Raw genomic sequence first — 26,801 nt, 5'->3', positions numbered from 1 at the left:
GAAATACTATTTTAACAAACACTGAAAACAAGAATGAAAGGTTTTTACACTACTATCCTACTTTTTATTTATTTATTTATTTCTTACATGACAATAATGGAATGCATTACATTCATAATTATCCATTCACCGCACAGTTTTTCATAACTCTGTGTATAAAGTATGTTCGTGCCAAATTATACCATTATACATGAGCTCTCTCTCTTTTTTTAAAGGGGTATGCAAATGAGTATGGATATACCTGAGGTACTCAGAGATGCTAGAGTATACATTTTCTATTCACAGTAATATTAGATGTCTAATAGTTGCATGTCTTTTTAAGGATGGCATAAATATAATTTTTCATTTGCTTATTATATGACTATTAAAATTATTTGGAAATATATTTCTTAATTATACTTCAACATTTTTTGAAAAACTTTTTTTAATATTCGATTTATGTTTCTGTGTGCTTGAGACCAACTCTAAAGAGCACTAAACTTACAATCCAGAAGACATGGATTTTCAGGGCTACCAGCTAAAAACAGTTTTCAGAAATAAAATTTAATTGCTGATCTGCAAGATCTCAGTCTTTACCCACTTTCACAGTATAAGAGAGATCCCCATTTTGTACAAATGATTACATACATTTAATTTTCTTTCTTTTTGTAAATAGGGTTCTGTAATCCAAGGTTCATAGAGATAGAAAATATACATATTTTAAATACAAATTGTGTTTTTCCAATAAGCAAAGTGTTTGTATTGAATTAATAATGAAATAGTGTCAATTTTTAATATTAGAACATATTTTTGTAGTCAAGTTCAGCTCTGAAGACAAGTATCACTAATGCATTCACAGGAATCATGGTTACTTTGATGCCAATACAGAAGGGGAAAAGTAAACACATGAAATGCATTCAAAAGCCAATTTGAAAATAATTTTTCATTTTAGTCTTGTGAAAGTTATATTTATTGTCTAAAAATCTTCCTATACTTCACTCATAAAAAGACATACCCACTACTGCTGGACAATCTCAAATTTATTTTTTACACATTCCCATTTTATTACTATATTAAATAATTAAATATTTAAAAAAATTACTAAAAGTAAGCACAAAAGGCAGCAATGACAACAACAGAAAGGAGAAAAAGAAAATAGTTTTCACTAAAGGATAATAAATTTTGCTTTAGTTTCTTAGTATGATAATATTTTTTTTGTTATTTAAGTGGTGTTGCTTGTATTGGATAATTTAAAGTGATGTGATATTTTAGGGGAAAATGCACAGACTTTGAGGTTTTAGTTCATGAGGATTCACCCACCATAGCTTTATTTATGTTGGGTTTCAAGTAAACCCCAAATTTCTAAATAAGGTCTGATATTACTGCCAATATTGACCTGGTTTAGCATGTAAACTATTATAAACCCTAATGATAATGAAAGCAAGGATTACACACGTCTCTAAGTATTAATTGAACACAGAATGCCTAATAACCTTTTCATCATTTAAAAGAGCTGCTTTTACAGCATATGAATTTGAACATATTTAGATGGCTAATTTTATAAAATCTTAGTATTAGTCAACTGGAAACTACATGTAATTTAGATTGAAAAAATAAAGTCACTCTTTTTTTTTTGAATGTGTTCATAAAATAATCTTAGTGATCTTTTTTTAAAATTTTTTTATTATTAGTTGTTCAAAACATTACAAAGCTCTTGACATATCATATTTCATACATTTGATTCAAGCAGATTATGAACTCCCATTTTTACCCCATATACATATTGCAGATTCACATCGGTTACACATCCACTTTTTTAAATACTGCCATACTAGTGTCTGTTGTATTCTGCTGCCCTTCCTATGGATAAAAAAAATATTATAATCATCATCATTAATAATGTTGAATCATACATATATGTATATGTCCTAAAAATAATTGGAATACTATTAAGAAAATATTTTTTCAAAAAGTCCATTTCCAAAAGGTGCTTTAATGTGTGTCCCGAGGGTTGTGTTATTTCTCCTCAATCCTGCTTCTATATTTTACTATCTATTGACTTCACTTTTTTGCTAAATCGAGTACTGTAATGACTTACTACAGAAAAGTTCATGCAACCTAAATGCAGTAAGATTTAGGGAGTATGATGTGGGATGGCACAGGGAGTGAGTTTTCACAACAGTGGCATTATATTTACATAGCATTTCATATTTACAAAATTATTTACGTGTAGATCTCATTGCTCATCAAAACAGCTCAATTTTGTAAATATTATCTGTAGTGATCAGAGGTAAAACTATGGCCCAGAGAAATTAATAATTACTTGTTAAATGGTGAATCTGAAAAAAATCATGCAATTCTCCTGACCTCTTATTGAATGTTCTTCTCACCACCATGCTGAGGGAGGGGATCATTAACTCAGATACTGGAGGCTATCACACTGACATGAATCCTTGATCATAATTGACTTAAATTATTCTGATCTACAACTGTTTAAATTAAAATTCAACAAATAATTGCTCAACTTCATTTTATGCTGACTGTAGAGACCTGGCCTTGGAGGGCCTGAAAAGGGAAACTATTACTCAGAAAATAAAGAAAAGCTTTTATTGGATTGAATTAAAGTGATTCATTTCTTTTTTCTTCTTTAAAGATCTTTGCATTGACTGTGATTTTAAGAAAATCCTTTAGGAAATTCTTTATAAATGAACAAGGTTGATTTTGTGATAAAACTAAGTTCTTGCTGCTTATTTCTTTTTTTCCTTGGAATGCTTGGAACATCTTCTTTTCTTCATGTCTCCTTTTGACTTCTTCTACATACCCATGACCCCCACAGTAGCTTTTACTTTTTTTTTTTTTGCTCTAAGTACAATACATTTTCTGGAAAGATACATTTCAAGCTATGGTAGGGTATTATGTTTGTCAACTTTCCATCGTTGTAACAAAGTACTTTAGATAAACAACTTAAAAAGAGGAAAGATTTACTTTGGCTCATGGTTGCCGAGGTTTCAGCCTGTGGTTGGCTGGGTCCATTGTTTTGGGGTGAGGCAGTGGGAGCATGTGGCAGAGTATGTTGCTCACACTTCATGGTGTCCAGAATGAAGAGAGGAAGGGTGTGTGAATGTGGGGAGGGGGGTAGAATAAACCTTCCAGAGTCACAGCACTAATGACCCACCTCTTCAAACTAGTTCCATCTTTTACAGTTTCATAGTTCATTCAATTATGAGCCCATCAATGAATTAATCCACCAATGAAGTCAGAGCCCTCATGATCCAATCACTTCCCCAAAGCCCCACCTCTGAATATTGTTGCACTGGGAAATAAACCTTCAACACATGAGGCTTTGAAGGACACTGCAAATCTGTCTTAAAGATGATTAAGACCCAATTCTTGATCTTAAGAATTCTTGAGTAAATTCTCTAAATTGAGGAGATTGGCATGTTTATTTTTGGCCTATTTCCAGATTGATTGATTGATTTTGGTCCTGGGGACTGAACTCAGAGCTCACAACTGAGTATGCATCTTTGTTTTGAGTGGCCCAGATACTAAGGAACTTCCCTTTTGCTTTTGCAAGAATCAAAGAAAGAAATGAAGAAATATTATATGAGCAATAATGTTTTTTGAGCTACTTTATCAAATGTAGTAGGTACGGCATTTACCATTTTAATGGTTCAGAGCTCACGGTAATTTATGATGCAGCTGCATTGATCCTATTCTGTTGGTTACAACAGTGAGCCTTGGAGTAATTAAGCACCTTGCCCAAGGTGGCGCAGTGAACAGATTCCAGTGCTCAGGTACTTTACCACTGTGTTCTAACATCAGAGCACAAGTTCAGTCCACTCTATTATCATTCAATACTTAATAAAATAGATGATCTGAGCTCTCTGGAAATATATGACCCGAACTCTCTGAAGATCCTTTCCAGATTTTAAAAATATGATTATTCTATGAAGGAAAGGTGGCAAAAATGTGATATGAGAACACCTACACTTGGGTTTTTCTGAATTCACTTCTTTATATGTTTCTTATATTTAAAATATAAAAATGATGTAACAGCATCTTAGTTTTGCATGACACCGTGGGATATTAATGACATCTTTCTAGACAGCAAGGTTGTGTACAGAGGGATGTTTAATGTGTCTACATCCCTTCAGCCCACACTGTGAGAGGAGTACTTTTCTTAAAGTAAAGGAATGCAGTGTGCCATCACTATGGTTCATCTTCTAGATTTGGCTAATGAAAAGAATCTGATTCTTTAACAGATTCAAATTTGTTAGTAATTGCTCTATTTTCCAGGGGCTTCTGGATTTTTCTCATCCCACATTTTGGGAAAGAGGACAAAAGATAGGAAAAAAGAGAGATAAGAGAGAATGCAAACTCCAGAAGTCAGAGAATTAACTTCCCCATTGTATGATTCACAACTCAGAACAGATTCAGCAGGGCTAACTCAGAGTGTGATCATCTGGTAGAGGAACATTCTACGTGGTGTAGTGTATCATATAATCATATAATTAGTGAGGAAGAGTACTTCTAGAGGTTGATCATTAGTGTAGCTAAAGCTCTGTTATGTGCAGTACATAGTTCGGGCAGTGACATAATTGTTTGAATATTGGATTTCTTTCTTTTAAGTTTGATTTTCCTAATGGTCAAATTAATAGTCAGTAGTTTACTGCCGTATTCAGGAAAGTCAAGTAAACACAAAATGAATTCTTTTTTTCTAAGCTCACTTCACATTCTTAATCTCTTACAAAATTCTAAAAATTTCAGTGGCTTTTCCAGTGGCAGCAGGATATGATATGAATTGGATGTTATGTGCAAGTGCTGTACCCCAGGCAATTCAACCTTTTCTGTGTATCTTAGGGACTGGTTTAGAATTTGAATACTTTTAGGAATGGTTGGTTCTTGAAGAATACTTTCAAAGTGAATGAAATAAAAAAAGCACAGCATTTTAAATGAATCTAAACAGCTAGTAAAGAAATTGCTTAGAAGTTGTATTTATTTTTAAAACACAAAATGTAAAAATAAAATATGAAAATCACTTTTGATAATTTCATCTAAGTTCATTTCTAACTGAAGAATTATATTTTTTGCCACCATTTTAGAATAATTTTTAGAATTATCTTGAAACATAAATATGTATTTTAAGTGCTCGTCCAAAATTAAAAGATTTTTTTTTTTTAATCAGAGAAAGAGGAAAAAAAAGATAGGGGGAAGGGAAAAATGAAAATTAGAAAATGTAATAAGCAAAAGGAAGCTAGTTCCATGGCATCTGATCTTTGAATTACTCTGCTTTGTTCTTCCACAGAAACAGGAAGTGCTATGTCACATGAAATCACTGAAATAATAAATTCTCATATCTTCTTGAGGGAAAATTATGTAGAGTCTGATTAAAAAATAATGTGGTGACCAAAGCAGGAGATTAGCAGAGAATATCATTGCCCTTGATTGTCCTTCAGTAGGCCTCTGATTCTAAGGTTATTATTCTCTCATTTGTAATGAGGCAGCTCATCTCCTGTGCCAATTATTATCTCAAAATCCTTCAAGAATCTTTACTGCTTCCAGAGTACTGACATAATGCAAAGACTCACATGCTTTTGTGAGCAAGTTGTATATCAAAAAGTATTGTATCCACCAAAATTAAAGTCATTTAATGTCTTATTATGTCTTAATTGAGCAGTTAGATGAAGCAAACAATTTTTTTTAAACTTATCTAAAGTTAAACTTGTTGTTCCTTATTGGAGTAAGATTGAAAAAGATAAACTTTTACAGAAAAAAATAATTCACTAATCATTTTCAGAATCTCTTTCTCTTAGATATTGCTACCCGGCTAAATCTGGTTTCTCTAGGTTTATCCTAAATTAAGATTTCGATTGTGCTGATGACATCATAATTCATTGGTGAGAAGTTGTCTCACTTTGCCCAGAATAAGAAAATATATACTAAACTCATGCCCATGGATATTAGCCAATCGAAATTCAATATACAACAGCAGCAACCCCAACAACACAATCATGCATATGATCAGAAGCAGCAACAAGATATCAAAAGTAGTAAAGGCAAATACTCAGGGAAGGAAGGAAGGACAGGAAGAGAGAGAGAGAGAGAGAGAGAGAGAGAGAGAGAGAGAGAGAGAGAGAGAGAGAGAGAGAGAGAAAGAAAGAAAGAAAGAAAGAAAGAAAGAAAGAAAGAGTTCTGAGGAAAAGTAGAAAAATACCAGGGTCTAAAGGAGTCATGGAAACTTTGTCTCCACACTGATTTTGAATTTGTAGGGAAGGAAAAACATCTTATTTTACCCATCTTAGGTTCATTGGCTGGGGCCACTGTAACAAAAGATAGATTAATAAGAAACAGTATAAAATTTGTTAATGTTATATTTATGTAACACAGGAGTCTTTATAAGAAATGAAGACCAAAAGAAACAGATAATCCCAAATGCTTTCATAGTAGATTTCTTGATGAAGAATGGCAAATCAGGGGGAAATGTGCTAAGACAAAACAATAAAGATAATAAAAGATTGAGAGTTAAGGTCATAGACTGGAGAGGCTTAGCAAGGCCTGTTTGTTCCGACTCTTCCTGGTATCAGGGTGTCCTTCTGTCCTCGGAGATAAAGATGCCTCTTCTCTCTGGGTCTGAAGAGGGCATCTTCATGAAGTCTTTTTTTTTTTTTTTTAGTGTCTTTTTTTTATTTTTATTTTTATTTTTTTTAATTTTTTATTGTTGGCTGTTCAAAACATTACATAGTTCTTGATATATCATATTTCACAATTTGATTCAAGTGGGTTATGAGCTCCCATTTTTACCCCATATACAGATTGCAGAATCACGTCAGTTACACATCCATTGATTTACATATTGCCATACTAGTGTCTGTTGTATTCTGCTGTCTTTCCTATCCTCTACTATCCCCCCTCCCCTCCCCTCCCCTCCCCTCCCCTCTTCTCTCTCTGCCCCCTTTACTGACATTCGTTTGTCCCCCTTGTATTATTTTTCCCCTTCCCCTCACTTCCTCTTGTATGTACTTTTGTATACCTCTGAGGGTCTCCTTCCATTTCCATGCATTTTCCCTTCTCTCTCCCTTTCCCTCCCACCTCTCATCCCTGTTTAATGTTAATCTTCTTCTCATGCTCTTCGACCCTACTCTGTTCTTAGCTACTCTCCTTATATCAAAGAAGACATTTGACATTTGTTTTTTAGGGATTGGCTAGCTTCACTTAGCATAATCTGCTCTAATGCCATCCATTTCCCTGTAAATTCTATGATTTTGTCATTTTTTAATGCAGAGTAATACTCCATTGTGTATAAATGCCACATTTTTTTTATCCATTCATCCATTGAAGGGCATCTAGGTTGGTTCCACAGTCTAGCTATTGTGAATTGTGCTGCTATGAACATCGATGTAGCAGTGTCCCTGTAGCATGCTCTTTTTAGGTCTTTAGGGAATAGACCGAGAAGGGGAATAGCTGGGTCAAATGGTGGCTCCATTCCCAGCTTTCCAAGAAATCTCCATACTGCTTTCCAAATTGGCTGCACCAATTTGCAGTCCCACCAGCAATGTACAAGTGTGCCCTTTTCCCCACATCCTCGCCAGCACTTGTTGTTGTTTGACTTCATAATGGCTGCCAATCTAACTGGAGTGAGATGGTATCTTAGGGTGGTTTTGATTTGCATTTCTCTGACTGCTAGAGATGGTGAGCATTTTTTCATGTACTTGTTGATTGACTGTATGTCCTCCTCTGAGAAGTGTCTGTTCAGGTCCTTGGCCCATTTGTTGATTGGGTTGTTTGTTCTCTTATTGTCTAATTTTTTGAGCTCTTTGTATACTCTGGATATTAGGGCTCTATCTGAAGTGTGAGGAGTAAAGATTTGTTCCCAGGATGTAGGCTCTCTATTTACCTCTCTTATTGTATCTTTTGCTGAGAAAAAACTTTTTAGTTTGAGTAAGTCCCATTTGTTGATTCTAGTTATTAACTTTTGTGCTATGGGTGTCCTATTGAGGAATTTGGAGCCCGACCCCACCGACTGTAGATCGTAGCCAACTTTTTCTTCTATCAGACGGCGCGTCTCTGATTTGATATCAAGCTCCTTGATCCATTTTGAATTAACTTTTGTGCATGGCGAGAGAAAGGGATTCAGTTTCATTTTGTTGCATATGGATTTCCAGTTTTCCCAGCACCATTTGTTGAAGATGCTATCCTTCCTCCAATGCATGCTTTTAGACCCTTTATCAAATATAAGATAGTTGTAGTTTTGTGGATTGGTTTCTGTGTCCTCTATTCTGTACCATTGGTCCACCCGCCTGTTTTGGTACCAGTACCATGCTGTTTTTGTTACTATTGCTCTGTAATATAGTTTGAAGTCTGGTATCGCTATACCGCCTGATTCACACTTCCTGCTTAGCATTGTTTTTGCTATTCTGGGTCTTTTATTTTTCCATATGAATTTCATGATTGCTTTCTCTATTTCTACAAGAAATGCCGTTGGGATTTTGATTGGCATTGCATTAAACCTATAGAGAACTTTTGGTAATATCTCCATTTTGATGATGTTAGTTCTGCCTATCCATGAACAGGGTATATTTTTCCATCTTCTAAGATCTTCTTCTATTTCTCTCTTTAGGGTTCTGTAGTTTTCATTGTATAAGTCTTTCACCTCTTTTGTTAGGTTGATTCCCAAGTATTTTATTTTTTTTGAAGATATTGTGAATGGAGTGGTTGTCCTCATTTCCATTTCAGAGGATTTGTCGCTGATATACAGGAATGCCTTTGATTTATGCGTGTTGATTTTATATCCTGCCACTTTGCTGAATTCATTTATTAGCTCTAATAGTTTCTTTGTAGACCCTTTTGGGTCTGCTAGGTATAGAATCATGTCATCTGCAAATAGTGATAATTTAAGTTCTTCTTTTCCTATTTTGATGCCTTTAATTTCTTTCGTCTGTCTAATTGCTCTGGCCAGTGTTTCGAGAACTATGTTGAACAGAAGTGGTGAGAGAGGGCATCCCTGTCTTGTTCCAGATTTTAGAGGGAATGCCTTCAATTTTTCTCCATTCAGAATGATGCTAGCCTGAGGCTTAGCATAGATTGCTTTTACAATATTGAGGTATGTTCCTGTTATCCCTAGTTTTTCTAGAGTTTTGAACATAAAGGGATGCTGTACTTTGTCGAATGCTTTTTCCGCATCTATCGAGATGATCATATGGTTCTTATTTTTAAGTCTATTGATGTGGTGAATAACATTTATTGATTTCCTTATATTGAACCAGCCTTGCATCCCAGGGATGAATCCTACTTGATCATGGTGCACAATTTTTTTGATGTGCCTTTGTATCCGAGTGGCCAGAATTTTATTGAGGATTTTTGCATCTAGGTTCATTAGAGATATTGGTCTGTAGTTTTCTTTCTTTGAAGTGTCTTTGTCTGGTTTAGGTATCAGGGTGATGTTGGCCTCGTAGAATGAATTTGGAAGTTCTCCCTCTTTTTCTATTTCCCGAAGTAGCTTGAAAAGTATTGGTATTAGTTCCTCTTTAAAGGTTTTGTAAAACTCTGCTGTATACCCATCCGGTCCTGGGCTTTTCTTAGTTGGTAGTCTTTTGATGGTTTCTTCTATTTCCTCAATTGATATTGGTCTGTTTAGGTTGTCTATATCCTCCTGACTCAATCTGGGCAGATCATATGACTTAAGAAATTTATCTATGCCTTCACTATCTTCTAATTTATTGGAGTATAAGGATTAAAAATAATTTTTGATTATCTTCTGTATTTCTGAAGTGTCTGTTGTGATATTGCCTCTTTCATCCCGTATGTTAGTGATTTGAGTTCTCTCTCTTCTTCTCTTCGCTAGCATGGCTAAGGGTCTGTCGATTTTGTTTATTTTTTCAAAGAACCAACTTTTAGTTTTGTCAATTTTTTCAATTGTTTCTTTTGTTTCGATTTCATTAATTTCAGCTCTGATTTTAATTATTTCTTGCCTTCTACTTCTTTTGCTGTTGTTTTGCTCTTCTTTTTCTAGGATTTTGAGATGAAGTATGAGATCATTTATTTGTTGGTTTTTTCTTTTTTTAAGGAATGAACTCCAAGCAATGAATTTTCCTCTTAGAACTGCTTTCAATGTGTCCCATAGATTCCGATATGTTGTGTCTGTGTTTTCATTAATCTCTAAGAATTTTTTAATTTCCTCCTTGATGTCTTCTATAACCCATTGATCATTCAGTAACCTATTGTTCATTCTCCAAGTGATATATTCTTTTTCCTTCCTTCTTTTATCGTTGATTTTCAGTTCCATTCCATTATGATCAGATAGGATGCATGGTATTATCTCTACTCCTTTGTATTGTCTAAGAGTTTCCCTGTGACATAATATATGATCTATTTTTGAGAAGGATCCATGTGCTGCTGAGAAAAAAGTGTAACTGTTTGATGTTGGGTGGTATATTCTATATATGTCAATTAAATCTAGGTTATTAATTGTGTTATTGAGTTCTATAGTTTCCTTATTCAACTTTTGTTTGGAAGATCTGTCCAGTGGTGAGAGAGGTGTGTTGAAGTCTCCCATGATTATTGTATGGTGGTCTATTAGACTCTTGAACTTGAGAAGAGTTTGTTTGATGAACATAGCTGCACCATTGTTTGGGGCATATATATTTATGATTGTTATGTCTTGTTGGTGTATGGTTCCCTTGAGCAGTATGTAGTGTCCCTCTTTATCCCTTTTGATTAACTTTGGCTTAAAATCTATTTTATTTGATATGAGTATGGATACTCCTGCTTGTTTCCGAAGTCCATATGAGTGATATGATTTTTCCCAACCTTTCACCTTCAGCCTATGTATGTCTTTTCCTATCAAATGCGTCTCCTGTAGGCAGCATATTGTTGGGTCTTGTTTTGTGATCCATTCTACTAGCCTGTGTCTCTTAATTGGTGAGTTTAAGCCATTAACATTTAGGGTTATTATTGAGATATGGGTTGTTCTTCCAGCCATATTTGTTTATTTATGTTACTAAACATGGTTTGTTTTCCACTTTGATTATTTTCCCCCCTTTAGTGTCCTACCTCCCACTGTTGGTTTTCATTGTTATTTTCCATTTCCTCTTCCTGTAATGTTTTGCCAAGGATGTTTTGAAGAGATGGTTTTCTAGCTGCAAATTCTTTTAACTTTTGTTTATCGTGGAAGGTTTTAATTTCATCTTCCATCCTGAAGCTTAATTTCGCTGGAAACACAATTCTTGGTTGGAACCCATTTTCTTTCAGTGTTTGAAATATGTTATTCCAGGATCTTCTAGCTTTCAGAGTCTGTGTTGAAAGATCAGCTGTTATCCTGATTGGCTTACCCCTAAATGTGATCTGCTTCCTTTCTCTTGTAGCTTTTAAAATTCTCTCCTTGTTCTGTATGTTGGGCATCTTCATTATAATGTGTCTAGGTGTGGGTCTCTTATGATTTTGCACATTCGGCGTCCTGTAGGCTTCTAGGATTTGGGGTTCTGTCTCATTCTTCAAATCTGGGAAGTTTTCTCGAATTATTTCATTGAATAGATTGCTCATTCCTTTGGTTTGAAACTCTGTTCCTTCCTGTATCCCAATGACTCTTAAATTTGGTCTCTTGATGTTATCCCATATTTCTTGGATGTTCTGCTCATGGTTTCTTAACAGTCTTGCTGAGCTGTCTATGTTCTTTTCAAGTTGATATACTTTATCTTCATTGTCTGATGTTCTGTCTTCTAAGTGTTCTACTCTGCTGGTAGTATTCTCAATTGAGTTTTTAAGTTGGCTTATTGCTTCCTGCATTTCTAGGATTTCTGTTTGTTTGTTTTTTATAACCTCTATTTCCCTGTATAGTTGATCTTTTGCTTCTTGGATTTGTTTATGTAATTCATTGTTGAAGTGATCTTTCATTGTCTGATTTTGCTGTCTGATGTCTTCCTTGAGACTCCAGATCATCTGAAGCATGTATATCCTGAATTCTTTATCTGACATTCCATCAGCTGCAGCTATTACCTCTTCTAAAGTTGAGTTGACCTGCAATGCTTGTGGTCCTTTCTTTCCTTGTCTCTTCATACTGTTCGCGTTCCTTTCTTCTTGGTGAAACTGTTGTGCTATTGAATTTTCCCCCTATATATTTATATTGGTCTTGTATAGTTGCAAAGTCTCCCTCGCAGGCACGGGCGGCGGCTCTGCCCCTCCGCCAATTGGGGCAATGTGCCTACCACGCCGGCAGGCCGCTGGGCCTGCTCTGCCAGTCGGTAGCAGGTCCGCCGTCCTTGCAGGCGCGGGCGGCGGCTCTGTCCCTCTGCGGGCCGCTAGGCTTGTTCTGTCGGTGGTCGCAGTTCTGCCTACTTTGCAGGCGCAGGCAGCGGCACTGCCCCTCTGCAGGCCTCTGGGGCTGTACTGCCAGTGGGTCGCAGGTCCGCCTACTTTGCAGGCGTGTGGGGGGGGGGCGGCTCTACCCTTCCTCAGGCCACTGGGCCTGTTCTGTCTCTCGGTTGCAGGTCTGACCTGTTCTGATGGTGGTCTCAGTTCCAACTACCTTGCAGGCGCGGGGGGGAGGGGGCGGCTCTGCCTCCCAGCAGGCCTCTGCTCCTCTTCTGCCGGTGGGTCGCAGGCCCGCCTACCTTGCAGGAGTGATTGGAAGCTCTGTCCCGCCCTGGGCCACTGGGCCTTTTCTGTCGGTGGTCACCCTTCCCCTACCTGGCAGGCGAGGGGGGTGGGGGGCGGCTCTGCCCCTCAGCAGGCCGCTGGGCCTGCTCTGTGTTTGGTCCCAGTTCCCTCTACTATGCCGGCGCAGGGGGAGGGGGCGGCTCAGCCTCTCAGCAGGCGGCTGCTCCTCTTCTGCCAGTGGGTCGCAGGCCCGCCTACCTTGCAGGAGTGATTGGAAGCTCTGTCCCGCCCTGGGCCACTGGGCCTTTTCTGTCGGTGGTCACCCTTCCCCTACCTGGCAGGCGAGGGGGGTGGGGGGCGGCTCTGCCCCTCAGCAGGCCGCTGGGCCTGCTCTGTCTTTGGTCCCAGTTCCCTCTACTATGCCGGCGCAGGGGGAGGGGGCGGCTCAACCTCTCAGCAGGCGACTGCTCCTCTTCTGCCGGTGGGTCGCAGGCCCGCCTACCTTGCAGGAGTGATTGGAAGCTCTGTCCCGCCCTGGGCCACTGGGCCTTTTCTGTCGGTGGTCACCCTTCCCCTACCTGGCAGGCGAGGGGGGTGGGGGGCGGCTCTGCCCCTCAGCAGGCCGCTGGGCCTGCTCTGTCTTCGGTCCCAGTTCCCTCTACTATGCCGGCGCAGGGGGAGGGGGCGGCTCAGCCTCTCAGCAGGCGACTGCTCCTCTTCTGCCGGTGGGTCGCAGGCCCGCCTACCTTGCAGGAGTGATTGGAAGCTCTGTCCCGCCCTGGGCCACTGGGCCTTTTCTGTCGGTGGTCACCCTTCCCCTACCTGGCAGGCGAGGGGGGTGGGGGGCGGCTCTGCCCCTCAGCAGGCCGCTGGGCCTGCTCTGTCTTCGGTCCCAGTTCCCTCTACTATGCCGGCGCAGGGGGAGGGGGCGGCTCAGCCTCTCAGCAGGCGACTGCTCCTCTTCTGCCGGTGGGTCGCAGGCCCGCCTACCTTGCAGGAGTGATTGGAAGCTCTGTCCCGCCCTGGGCCACTGGGCCTTTTCTGTCGGTGGTCACCCTTCCCCTACCTGGCAGGCGAGGGGGGTGGGGGGCGGCTCTGCCCCTCAGCAGGCCGCTGGGCCTGCTCTGTCTTTGGTCCCAGTTCCCTCTACTATGCTGGCGCAGGGGGAGGGGGCGGCTCAGCCTCTCAGCAGGCGGCTGCTCCTCTTCTGCCAGTGGGTCGCAGGCCCGCCTACCTTGCAGGAGTGATTGGAAGCTCTGTCCCGACGCGGGCCACTGGGCCTTTTCTGTCGGTGGTCACCCTTCCCCTACCTGGCAGGCGAGGGGGGTGGGGGGCGGCTCTGCCCCTCAGCAGGCCGCTGGGCCTGCTCTGTCTTTGGTCCCAGTTCCCTCTACTATGCCGGCACAGGGGGAGGGGGCGGCTCAGCCTCTCAGCAGGCGACTGCTCCTCTTCTGCCGGTGGGTCGCAGGCCCGCCTACCTTGCAGGAGTGCTTCATGAAGTCTTATGACCTACTAAAGAGAAATGTCAGAGGCACCTTTGTGCAGATCTCATTCTCAGATTCCTTTAGCTTAAAATACTCAACATGCCAAAGTGACACCTTTTCAGGTAACACATCTGGAACAATTTAGTATTATTTATTATTATTAATTTTTAATTTATATATGACAACATAATGCATTATAATTCATATTACACATATAGAGCACAATTTTTTCATATCTCTGATTGTATACAAAGTATATTCACATGGATTCATGTCTTCATACAAGTACTTTGGATAATGATGTCCATCACATTCCACCATCATTTCTAACCCCATATTATTTTTTTGTAGCAAATTTTTTTTTCAGTGTTGAGCCAGAAATACATGGAACATCTCAAAACATCATTTGTCAGGATGTCCAAATAACCACAAACTGACAGAATTTTAGTGAGAAAGAAATCTTAGCTATCATTTAGCCCACTTTTTATAATGATTATTGATTATTAGAATTACCTAGAATTGAGTCTGCATAGACAGAGATGCACATATGTACATCTAGGTTATAAAGTTCTTTCATATATATGTCTATGTGCTGTATAAATATTGCTGTGTTTCATTTCTGGAAATACAGTGCTATATCAGTAGGTGTGGAGAATGGCATGACCAGTCAGATTTGTCATCTTTTATATCACAGGGTCTGTAATTTTGAAAATGAGGCAAAATGAAGTCTGTATAAAAGGGCTAATGCACCAATTGTGACAGGCAATTGACAATAGCCAATGATAATACTCAGGCTTCCTTACTGTTGACTTTCCCATTAACTCAGGTTTCTTTTGAAAGATGTTTTATAAGAAACTGCTAATCCTGTGAATATGACTCTGAATGTCCATCATTTCTTTCATAGCCTTCCTTTGTTTTTGTCTAATGATAAATTACTCATGTTGCTGATTCACTATTTAGCCTTTAAAGATAATCTGATATTGTGTTTGTACATAAAAATAAAGCTGAGAACACTTTGTCCTTCTGATTGGAAATGATTTTCACATGTTTTCTCAAGTCCTTTTGTTAAGATTTATCTTCTAACTTGTGGATTTTTTTCCCACATCAAAGTTAAACTATTCAAATCTTAAAAAATTAAATTGTTTATTAAACATACTTATTTAATAATTTCAGACAAGTAGGTCAATGATTTTTTTTTTGAGAGGGTTGTGTCCTTTCTTCTTTCTTTTTTCCTTCTTTCCTTTAGACAATCCCCAAAGGAAATGGCAGATGTCAATAGTTGAAATGCAACGTAATAAAAGGACTTGTTTGCCTGATATATTCATTACTGCCCTCTGTTGGGTAAAATTAGGTCTAATATGTTAGATTGTCTTGCCCTCTAGTGGTTTATGCAGAAGATAGTAATGAGGACAACTGAAAACCATTGCATAAAGGATAAGGTAATTATTTCTTTACTCTTAGATAACAAAATTGAGCCAAAAGCCTGATTTAATAATAGCTCTAATTTAAGACATAATAATTTATTCTCTGATTGTGTGTGTCTCAAATTTTATTTATCAATAATTCAGTAGTATCATTATTATGTTACATAAATCTGTTATTATACAAGGAACATAAAATTTATGGTTACTTTTTACACACAGCTCAACGTATCTTTGTGTGTGTGTGTGTGTGTGTGTACATGTGTGGTGTTGGTGATGGAATCCAGAGCCTTGCACGCATACTTTACCACTGAGCTACATTCCCAAGCCCTAATTTATCAATTTTTAATTGGAACTTCTAAAATGTCACTTTAAAAACTTCATTTTTTAAAAACTGATACATAAAAATATCAAATTATACATATTATTGGGGTATCAAATAATCTTCCAAACATGTATACATTGTATAGCTTAACCATATCTATTTCCTCATCCTCATTTCTTTATGTTGAAACATTTAAAACTGCTTCTTTTCTCACTTGTAAATGTACAGTTCATTATTGTTATCTATAGTCACTCTAAGATGTAATAACATACCATAACTTCTTTCTCTTCTCTAACTAACTTAGTACCAACTGGTTGACTTCCCCCATTCTTTTCTCTCCTCTCTTTCCCTAGCCTCTGGTAACCACCACTCTACTCTCCATTTCTATGAGATCAGTTTTTAGCTTTCACAGACTGAGTAAGATCATGTGGTATTTGTTTTTTCTGTGCCTGGCTTATTTTATTTACCATAATGACCTCCAGTTTCATCCAAGTTGTCACAAATGACCAGATTTCATCCTTTTAAAGATTAAATTGCATCTCCTTGCCTGTATGTACCTCATTTCTTTATCCATTCATCAATTGTTGGACATTGAGTTATTTCCATTTCTTAGTTACTGTGAATAGTGCAACAATGAACATGTGAATGCAGGTGTCTTTTGACATACTGACTTCATTTTCTTTGGATATATACCCAGTAATGGGATTGCTGGATCATATGGTAGTTCTACTTTTATTTATTTTTTTTTATTTTTGAGTATTCTCCATACTATTTTCTATAATGACTATACTAATTTACAGTCCCATCAACACTATGCAAGGTCCCTTCTCTCCACATCTTCACCAGAACTTCTTATCTTTTTTTTTTTTTTTATATTAGCCATTCTTGCTGGAATAAGGTGATATATCACTATGGTTTTTATTTGATTTGCCTTTTTCTGATGATTAGTGGTGTGGGACATTTTTCATATACTTGGGCACTTGTATCTTCTTTGGAGAAATATCTAGTAATATTTATTATCTTTTTTTTGTGGGATACTGGGGATTTAACCCAGGGGTGCTTTACCACTGAGCTACATCCTCAGCCCCTTTTATTTTTTGAGACAGAGTCTCACTTAGGTGTCTATTTATTCATTGTTATTTTTTTTTCTGTTGAGCTTTTCGAATTCCTTAGGTATTCTGGACAACCCCTTGCTGGTGTATAGTTTGCAGAAATTTTCTCCCATTCTGTAGGCTGTCTCTTCACTCTGATAATGTTTTCCTTTGCTCTACAGAAACTTTTGAGTTCAATGTAATTCCATTTGTCTTTTTTTTTTCTTTTATCTCCTGCTCTTTTTGGGATCTTGTTCAAAAAATCCTTGCCGGTTCCAAAATCCTGAAGCATTATAACCTATGGTTCCTTCTAGGAGTGTCACATTTAAATCTTTAATTCATTTGAGTTTATTTTTGTGACAAGTGAAAGTCTATTTTATTCTTCTAATAGTCTAGTTTTGTTTTTCTGCACAAATATTTAATTTTCTGAGCACTCTTTATTGAAGAGGCTGTCCTTTCTCCAATTCATGTTCTTAGCACCTGTGTCAAAAATCAGTTGGCTGTAGATGCATGGGCTTACTTTTAGGTCTTTCTCTTGTATTCCATTGGTTTTTATGTCTGTTTTTATGCCCATACCATGGTGTTTTGATTGTGAAAGCTTCATTATATATTTTGAAGCCAGGAAGTATAATGCCTTGCTCTGCTCTTTTGTTCAAGATTGTATTGGTTATTTGGGCTTTTTGTGGTTCCATACAAATTTTAGGATTTTTTCTAGTTCTATGAAGAATTGGCATTTTGATAAGGTTTGCATTACATGTATAAATCACTTTGGGTAATATGGGTATTTTAGCAATATTGATTCTTCTCATTCATGAACAGAGAATTTTTTTTTCATTTTTTGAATCCTCTTTAATATATTTCATCAATGTTTTTATAATTTTCATTGCAGAGGATTTTCACCTCTTGGTTAAATTTATTTTTAAATGTTTCATTTTTTAAAAATTTTTTAAGTTATTATAAATGGGATTGCTTTTTAATTTCTATTTTAGATAATTGTTTATTGGCATATAGCAAGGCTACCATTTTTTATGACTTGATTTTGTATCTGGCAAAATTCATTTGCTAAGTTCATTTCTAATAGTTTTTTGGTGGAATTTGGCGGGGTGTTGTTTAGATAAGATCAGGCCATCTGCAAAGAGTGACTGCTTCTTTTCCAATTTGGATGGTCTTTCTTTCTTTCTCTTGCCTGATTGCTCTGACTAGGACTTGCAGTACTATGTTGTCAAAAAGTGATAAAAGTAGCCATTCTTATTTCTTATTAAATAACAAACATGAAATTTATGATAATTTCTGACACAAAACTCAATTTATCACTTATTTAATTGGAAACTTTTGTTGGGCCATTTTTTGAAAACAACATTTCTGGAACTGGAATGAGTTTCATTTCCTATGGCCAAGAATCTGCAAACTGAAGCAGCAATATGCAGCAGAAATGTTAAATAAAAACAAATCAAATTTTAAAAACCCTCATTTTTGAAGACATAAAATTTGGGTCTTCTTTTTAAGAATGGCTAATTCACCCCCACCCCCATTTGTCTCATCATCCTAAACATTACTCTTGTGACTCTTGTGAAGTGAGTTTTAAAAAATATTTTTCATGTTTTCCATCCCAACAATTCATCTCTGAGTCACCCAGGGTATGATGCCTGGCCACTGTGATCTTTTTATAAAAGAGTCTTTGCTTCCAGTGCCTCTTCTAACCATCACTTCTTCTCTTGCTCCCTCTAGTGTCCAAGAATCCTTGAGAGCTTCCCATTACACGTGCTCTACTGAAAGGTAAATCAGCATCTATTGCCTTCAAATAAAGTCAGTAATTTCTTTGCTAAGGATACCAGAAATCTTAAGCCTTTTATTGACTTTAAAATTGAAGTTTTTAAAAATCTGACTTCCCAAAACTCTCTCCCAAGTCTCTGTAAATGTGTGTATACATGGAAAACACACCACCAACAACAACAACATCACCCCCCTGCCCCCGACACACACACACAGATAAAAGATTCTGGAGGAGAAATGGTAAGTATTTCCAGATCCCTGAAAGAAGTTTCTGTTTAAGTATGTTTTTCTTCTTTTTCAAAAAATATTTAATCTCACTTCATAAGATCATAGGCATTACAATAGTAAAAGTCACCTCATCTATTATCCTTTACTTCCTATATTCATTCATTCTTCCCAGCTCATACTTGCTCATTTGAAAGACTGTAGTTTGTACAGCAAACATATGAACTTTCCATGTAAGTGGAAGAACTTGCTCTTCGCTGTTGGTACCAGCAGGGACGATACTCAGTATGGTCTGACTGCGTTGGCTGCATGGTCCTCATTGATTGCTAACATCTGTCCTAATGAGTTAGTGCTTATTAAATATTCCACATGGCAGCAGGCAGCTTTCATTCATCCATATCAAAGCTTTTTACATGCTGCTCCACCTCTTAGAGTCACTCACCTCTCCCTCCTGTAGTACCCGGTTCTCAGCCATATTGGGCCTAGTAGTCGACATAGGCATTATTCAATGACATCAAAAAACTCCAGAATAGAGTTCATCACTACCTCGTTTATATCCATTCCCTGCACTTTGTAAAAACACTATTGAGATGCTTATCAATTTTTTAGCATACTTCTGGACATTAGGAAACTTTACTACAAAGCAGGATAGTTTAATCTGTTTCTTTTTAATTTGAAAAAAAAAACTGTTAAATTTGCCTCATATTTGAAAAGTTTTACATTTTTGTGGCTCTTTTATAGTTAGATGTTATAGATTCTGACTAGACCCTTTTTGAATGTTTTATTTTCTTATATATTCTACAAATCCAATATTACATATTTATTTTCATCTTTCTATTAATAATAAACTTCCTCCAATATTTTTAATTTTATAAAGGCAGTTCTTTGCTCTCTAATTGTTTCTTTTTTATAATATCCTATTCTTTCTTTCTTTTTGATGGTTCTGGGAACTGAACCCAGGACCTCATGAATACTAGGTAAGTGCTTTACCACCGACTGCATCTCTAACTCTTCATAGCCTCTCCCATTCTTATTTTGTGAATACTTTATCTTCTTTAATCTCTCTGAAAAATAATTCATTTTAAACAAATTTTCGCTATGATACACAAATTGTGTTTCTAGTTTCATTCTTTTATGTTGCAGATATTCACCCGTCTATGTTAAATATTGATTTTATGATCATGCTTAACAGGAATAAGTAGGAAGTAATGTGTGTGTAAAGTTCAGCAGGCCTCATATTAGGGTCAGTGGGTAGGCATAACTATTAAGCCAAACAGCTTTTTAATGGTAGAATAAGGAGGATTTTCCTTGATAGTCTTTTATTTGAAGAGTTGCATCAATTATCCAGAAAGAGAGGCTGAAACATTTAAAGAGAAACCTCTGTGATTTTGCTAAGTGCCTAGTAGTAGGGTGTACTACATCTGATGGTGGAAACTTCTCTCTGCTGACTTTGTAGTTCCTCAGCTACTCAAGAGTCTACTAAGGCAGGTTAACTCTCTCCTTCACCTTGTCTCCTGAAATGTCCTGCCCAGTTATTCTGGTCTGCAGCTTATTGTGACTTCTGATTCACTCTTTTTCCTTTTGTATTCTAAAATGTTTAAATGTCTTGTTCATCAACTAAATCATCACCACTTAAAAAAAAATGCTGTGAACTTTATACCTTTCTATTTAATTGGCTTAGGGATAGAGAGAAATGCTGGATATGGGTCCACCATCTTGAAACAGATGCTTAAGAAGAACCAAGAGAGAGAATGCCAAACACCTGCATTGTCTCTGTGATGAGAAAATAGAGTGGCAGAGAGTAGCTCAGCACTGTGTATTTTAATTCCTTTCATGTTCTTAAAGCCTATCTGTTGAGTTAAACACACCATTTTATTAAATCCAATATAAGTTATTAGAGTTAAAATATCCTCCAAGGTCATCTTGTCAAACTTCAATTGAGAGGTTGGAATTCCTTCTATATCATTTCACTCAATCTGCTTCCAAAGTATCATTGATCATTCTCATTGAGTACTTAATGAAGCAACACACATTCTTGGAAAATTCTGCTTTGTTAAAAACCCCTTCTAATATAGAAATCAATTCATTTTTTCTCTTAGTTTCACTCACTAATTCTAATTTACCCATGAAAAATATATGTAATGACTCTGTGAACCCTTTAAATTGTATATAAAAATAGTTTTTATATGTGCATAAGAACAGATTTGAGGAAAGAGAGCCCATCATTTGTGTAACATTCTCAAATTAATTTATAAACAAAAGGCTAAATACTATTGGCCAACAGCAAAGAGAAAGTTTGCTTTCTTTAATTTCTGGCAGCCCTCTAAATATCTACAATCTTCTTCTTCTTCTTCTTCTTTTTTTTTTTTTTAGTATTGGGGATTGAATCCAGAACCCTGCATATGCTAAGCAAGTGTTCTACCTCTGAGCTACTGAGCTACATCCCCAGCACTTATTTTTAAAATTTTATTTTGAGATAGAGTGTCACTAAGTTTCTCAGGCTGGTCTTGAACTTGTCATCCCTTCTGCTTCACCTTCTTAAGCAGTTGGGATTACAGGTGCGCGTGGCTACCACATTGGGCTTCGTTTATATTTTTGGTACTTATATGATGAAAATTTCAAAGTTATTAAATAACATGGTATTGTGGCTATTGAATAAGTTTCAGATTCATTATAAACCTTTTCATGCCTATACCCATAAGAAAAAGGGTCAAGTAGTAAGACAAAGAAATAAATTCTGTAAACTTTAAATGTTGGGAACTAGAAGTTTATTATTTATATAAAGAAGTGGAATGAACAAAACGAAACAAGGAATTCTCTTTGCTCTTGTGTTGAATTTAAGTTCTGCAATAACAAAGAAAGTGATATAGGATGGGATTTTTGCTTTCACTGGCAAGTGAGCACTATAAGAAAAGCATTACAGAATCTTAGAAATTTTATATTACATCAACATGGATTCTTCAAAAAATGTCACAATTACTAGGACTTCATGAGAAATTTCACTTTCTTTACTTTTATAGCATTAAATTTTTCCTTTGTTAGATTCTTTAAATAATAAATGCTAATTACAGAAATAAATTAGAAAAATGAGAAAAAACAAAGTTACATATCACTATTCAGCATAGTGATATTAAAATTTTGGTACATATACTTTAAGAATAAAATATATTTTTTGGACCTGCTTATTTATCAATATATTTTGAGAATGAATACAGACAGACCTAACTACATTTTTATTTTAAATTATAGTGTGGTATTACACTGGTTGTAGTATAGTCTAGTTAAAATATATAGATATGTTATTTTCATTTTTATAAACAATGGTATAATACAAACCTAATTCATATCTATTATAATATAGATAATATACATAATATATCTCTATGTATAGATATATTTCTCCAATATTCTCTTGAGATAAATTTATAATCCTCCCCACAGTGAATTAGAATCTTCTCCCTTTTGCACACCAAGTCTAAAACAGGGAATCAAACAAACTCCAGTCTTTAATAGTTTTTTAATCTATTAGACAAACTGTGGTATTTGTTCTTGTTTCATAGTTGTTTCTTTTTGGGGGGTGGGTGATGTCTTATTGTGAAAGACTACTGTTCCTGTCTAGAGGTAACAAGAAGGTCAATGTGAATTTTCCTGGCTTCTGAGGCCTGTGATTTCATGAATAATAAAGGCTACTGTAAGAAGTCTGAGAAGACCTTACAGTTTTGAAATAGGCTTTGCTTGATAATTCAAAAAGATGAATTCAATCCATCTCTATAAAGAGAAAATACATCCCTATACTCTTACAAGGATGAAGGGTTCTAGATAAACATCAATTCCCATTACAGTAAATTCCCAATTTGTAGGCTATAAGGGTAAAAAAAGTAAAATAATGCAGAAAAAGAAAGAATTACTGGATTTAGATACAATTCAAAATTTCATTTTTACCAAAAACTTAATGAATCTCTCAGACCTGGTATTTCTCTAAAAGCTCTAGTCATGAATCATTTAAAATAAAATAAAAATAAAATGAAATAAAGTGTCATAAAAATAGATCTCTTCTATAACTCCCTGGGTTTAAATATAGTTCTTAATGAGCAAAAAATATTTAAAAAGAGAACCAAAAGAGTAGGAAGAACCAACTTAAGTAAATTGACAATGAATCATTTCCTGAGGAATCTACATTAGTGGTATTATTCAATCAACCATAATACATTTTATAAATTAATCTGTTCATTATATTCCTTTTTTTTTTGAATAACAAAACCCAGAAAGTGGAGCTAGTGAAGTAATATGTAATGTAATTTTTAAAATTTGTAAAACACATATAGAAATATTTTTAATTCTTTATTATATTTTAAATATGATAATCAACCTATAAAATATAAACATAAAATATATACAGAACAAGTCTATATTGTTATATTGTTATATTTTAAATTGACAAACAACCTTTAGTACGTTTCTTAGAAACTAGTTGAAAGGAAATTATGATGACTTATATTTTTTTTTTCTTAAAACTCCAAATAGGTGAAAAGGTAAAATAACTTTTCCTGGCCTATTTCAAAGCCCAAGGTCAACATCCATTAACAAAAGACAGATTAACAAGATAAAAGCATAACTAATTTATTTAACCAATGTTTTAACTGATGCAGGAGATTTTAGAAACAAATTCTAAAGATCTAGAGAAAACTGGATTTTTCTACTTGGTTTTGATGAAGAGTGGACAACCTTGTAAAAATGCAGCTGGACAGAGAGGGTGTGATCCAGAGAAAGTTAACTGAGATGACACCTCCAAAAGCCTGTTTGCTTGGGTTCTTCTCTGTCTCTCTGTACCATTACTTCCTCCGGGAATAGAGCAGGACACTTGTCACATAAGGGTCTTCAGAAGAGAGTGGGGGAAGGTCAGTAAGTGCTATTTTTAGGTTTTAAAACTTTTTCTTGCATAAAATAGGAGTTTTAGTTTTTATCACTCACCTTTGGAAAGAGGAATTGTAGTTTCTGTGATCTGCTTCAGAGGAAAAATGAAGGAAGGAGAAAGGACAACACAAAACCAGAGAGAACTTATTACTTGTAAGGCTCTTCCAACCTTCAGTTCAAAGCAGTCAGTATGCCACAAAGCACTGTAAATGCGGGTGTTGTGTTCTGGGCCCCAGAAACCCAACAGATGTTGTGTGTAGTTTGTGGACTTTTTAAGTCCAAGTTTGACAATAAACAACCAATAATATACCTGGAATGTCCTGGAATTCATCTGATTTGAGTTAATAGTTTTTCCAGATTGTAAATGTTAAATCCTTTTGTCCCCCATTTCTGCACGTTTAGCTAGCCACATGCTGTTATATATACATTGCCTAATTTGATATTCATTGCTTTAAAATATTTGTCAGTCCAAACATACAAATGACAGACCATTATACCTGGTACATTAACATAGAAATCACTATATCGTCACTGTGATGATCCATTTTGATCCCATCGATGCTGGTTGATACTAACATCACTGTGTGCTGGGCACAGGACAGATTAATTTGCCCTTAGTCCAGTTTTAGCTGACGGCTCCCTAGGTCCACTGCACCCCCCCATCCCAGCACTCCTCTTTTACATCATCCCCTTAGCTCTTAAGAGCATTCCCTTTCTGGTTCTCTGGTGTAGAATGCCTTAATTCCCTTTCCCTGGGCTCCATGCTTTTACTTTCTTCTTTACTGGTTTGTTGCTGTATTTGGCTAGAGCACATCCTCCCTTAGCTTCTTCTTCTTTTTTTTTTTTTTAAAGAGAGAGAGAGAGAGAGAGAGAGAGAGAGAGAGAGAGAGAATTTTTTAATATTTATTTTTTAGTTTTCTGCGGACACAACATCTTTGTTTGTATGTGGTGCTGAGGATTGAACCTGGGCCGCATGCATGCCAGGCAAGCGCGCTACCACTTGAGCCACATCCCCAGGTTTTGAAAAGTACATTTTGAAAATGTTTTCAGGCTTGAAATGTTTTATTCTACCCTCATTTGTGAATGTATCGTGTCGGGATAGAGCACTCTCAAGTTAAAATTAATTCTCCTTCAGACTTACACCATAGTCATTCTACTTTTGAGATCATGACACCATTGTCTTACAAGTATGAATGCTCTTGTTATAAAGTCCCATATCATTCTGATATCTAACATTGCATAAGTTGCACCTTTTAATCCCCATTTAACTCTCTGCAAGCATTTGAGACCTATATATTTTTGAAATTTTGTATGCCTTGTTTTAGAACCTTTTCTACCTTTATGTTGCTAGACAGTTTCTCAGACCTCCAGTTCTGAGAAATTTTGGTATTATTACTTTCAATATTTAACTTAACATTTCTCTCTTTTTTTTTTCTTTCCCTCTCTGTGTCTCTCCCCGTTTCCTCCTACCCTCATCCCTCACCCCCTCTCTGTTTTTCCAAAAACCTTCATTAGCTAAATGTTGGACCTTGGGATTGTAACAATCATTATATAAATTTATTTATTCTCTAAAGTTTTATTTCTAGGTGTTCCCCAAAAGCTCATGTGTGAGACAATGCAAGAAGATTTGGAGGAGAAATGATTAGATCATAGACTTAACCCAATGAGGAAAAAAATCAACCTTGATGGGATTAACTGAGTGGTAACTGGAGGAGATGGGGTGTGGCTTTTACTGGAGAAAGTAGTTCATCAGGGGCATGGCTGTAGGGTATACATTCTGTATCTGGAGAGAGGAGTCTGTCTCTCTCTGCCTCCTGATCATCAAGTGAGCATGAGCCATGTCCCTCTGCCACACTCTGCCACCAGGATGTTCTGCTTCACCCTAAACCCTGAGGAATGGAGCCGGCTTTCCATGGACTAAGACCTCTGAAACCATGAGCCCCCAGATAAACCGTTCCTCCTCTCCAATTGTTCTGGTAGGGTGATTTAGTTGCAGCAGAGAAAAAGCTGACTAAACAAATAGTGTTTTGTTTTTTTAATGTTCTTATTCTATAATTTTTTTGGAAAAAAGAAAGCAAGCATACTGTTCTCATTTCATAAATGTCTCGTATCTAAAACTTGCCTCTCTCTATTTCTTCTGAGTTTTAGTTTCTTTTTTGTTGATCTGTTCATTCATGTTGAAACCTTTACTAACTTATCCAGAGATCTATTACTGTCCCATAATTTCTAAGAGTGAGGAATTAAGAGGGTGACTCTTAGATTATAGACTCCTGTTGTGTTTGCCTTCAGGGTTGTTGGGGTAGAAACTTACCATGAGACCCCAAATATCCAGGTTGGGAGATCTTTTCTCTTGGGATAGGAAGTAATACCCAAAGAAAGACCTCAAAACTTTAATTATAAAAAATACTGCAGATTCAGATTTCCAAGCACTGCAAAATCCTAAAAAACTCTGGGGATCCTATCCATTTGTTAATTCATTCACTTACTTGTTAAACACGTCATCCTCCTTGTTTTAGAACCCAGAAACCCTTTGGTTTAATTTCTCTAGAGAAAAACTTTCTCTTTTGTAAATGCAGGGAAGGAGGTGTGTATGTGTGTGTTTTATGGCTGTTGTTGTTGTTGTTGTTTGCTTTCTTTATCTTTCCCAATCCTAGGGATCCAACCCAGGTCCTCACTCATGCTAGACAACTGTTCCACCACTGAACTACATCCCCAGCCCAGGAAGTAGGCTGTTTAAAGTGGGAAGGGAGAAAAGGGAATCCAGGCTCCACTTATGACTATGCACATTTCTGCAGATCCTTCCGTTTTTTGTCTAATTCTTAATAATGACTGTTGTGAACGGACATGCTGCACTTTGTACACAGCTCTTAAGTTCTTTTTGTAGATAGTAGAAGTTCACTGAAAATTTTTGAGATGAATGCTGTTATCTGCTCCACCCACTACTTGCTACCAGGTGAATGAATCTGAAACCACAAAAGAAATTGTTTATATGACCCTC

The sequence above is a fragment of the Marmota flaviventris genome, chromosome 3, assembly GCF_047511675.1.
Source record: "Marmota flaviventris isolate mMarFla1 chromosome 3, mMarFla1.hap1, whole genome shotgun sequence".
Taxonomy (NCBI): Eukaryota; Metazoa; Chordata; class Mammalia; order Rodentia; family Sciuridae; genus Marmota; species Marmota flaviventris.
Note: the sequence above shows the minus strand (reverse complement) of the source record.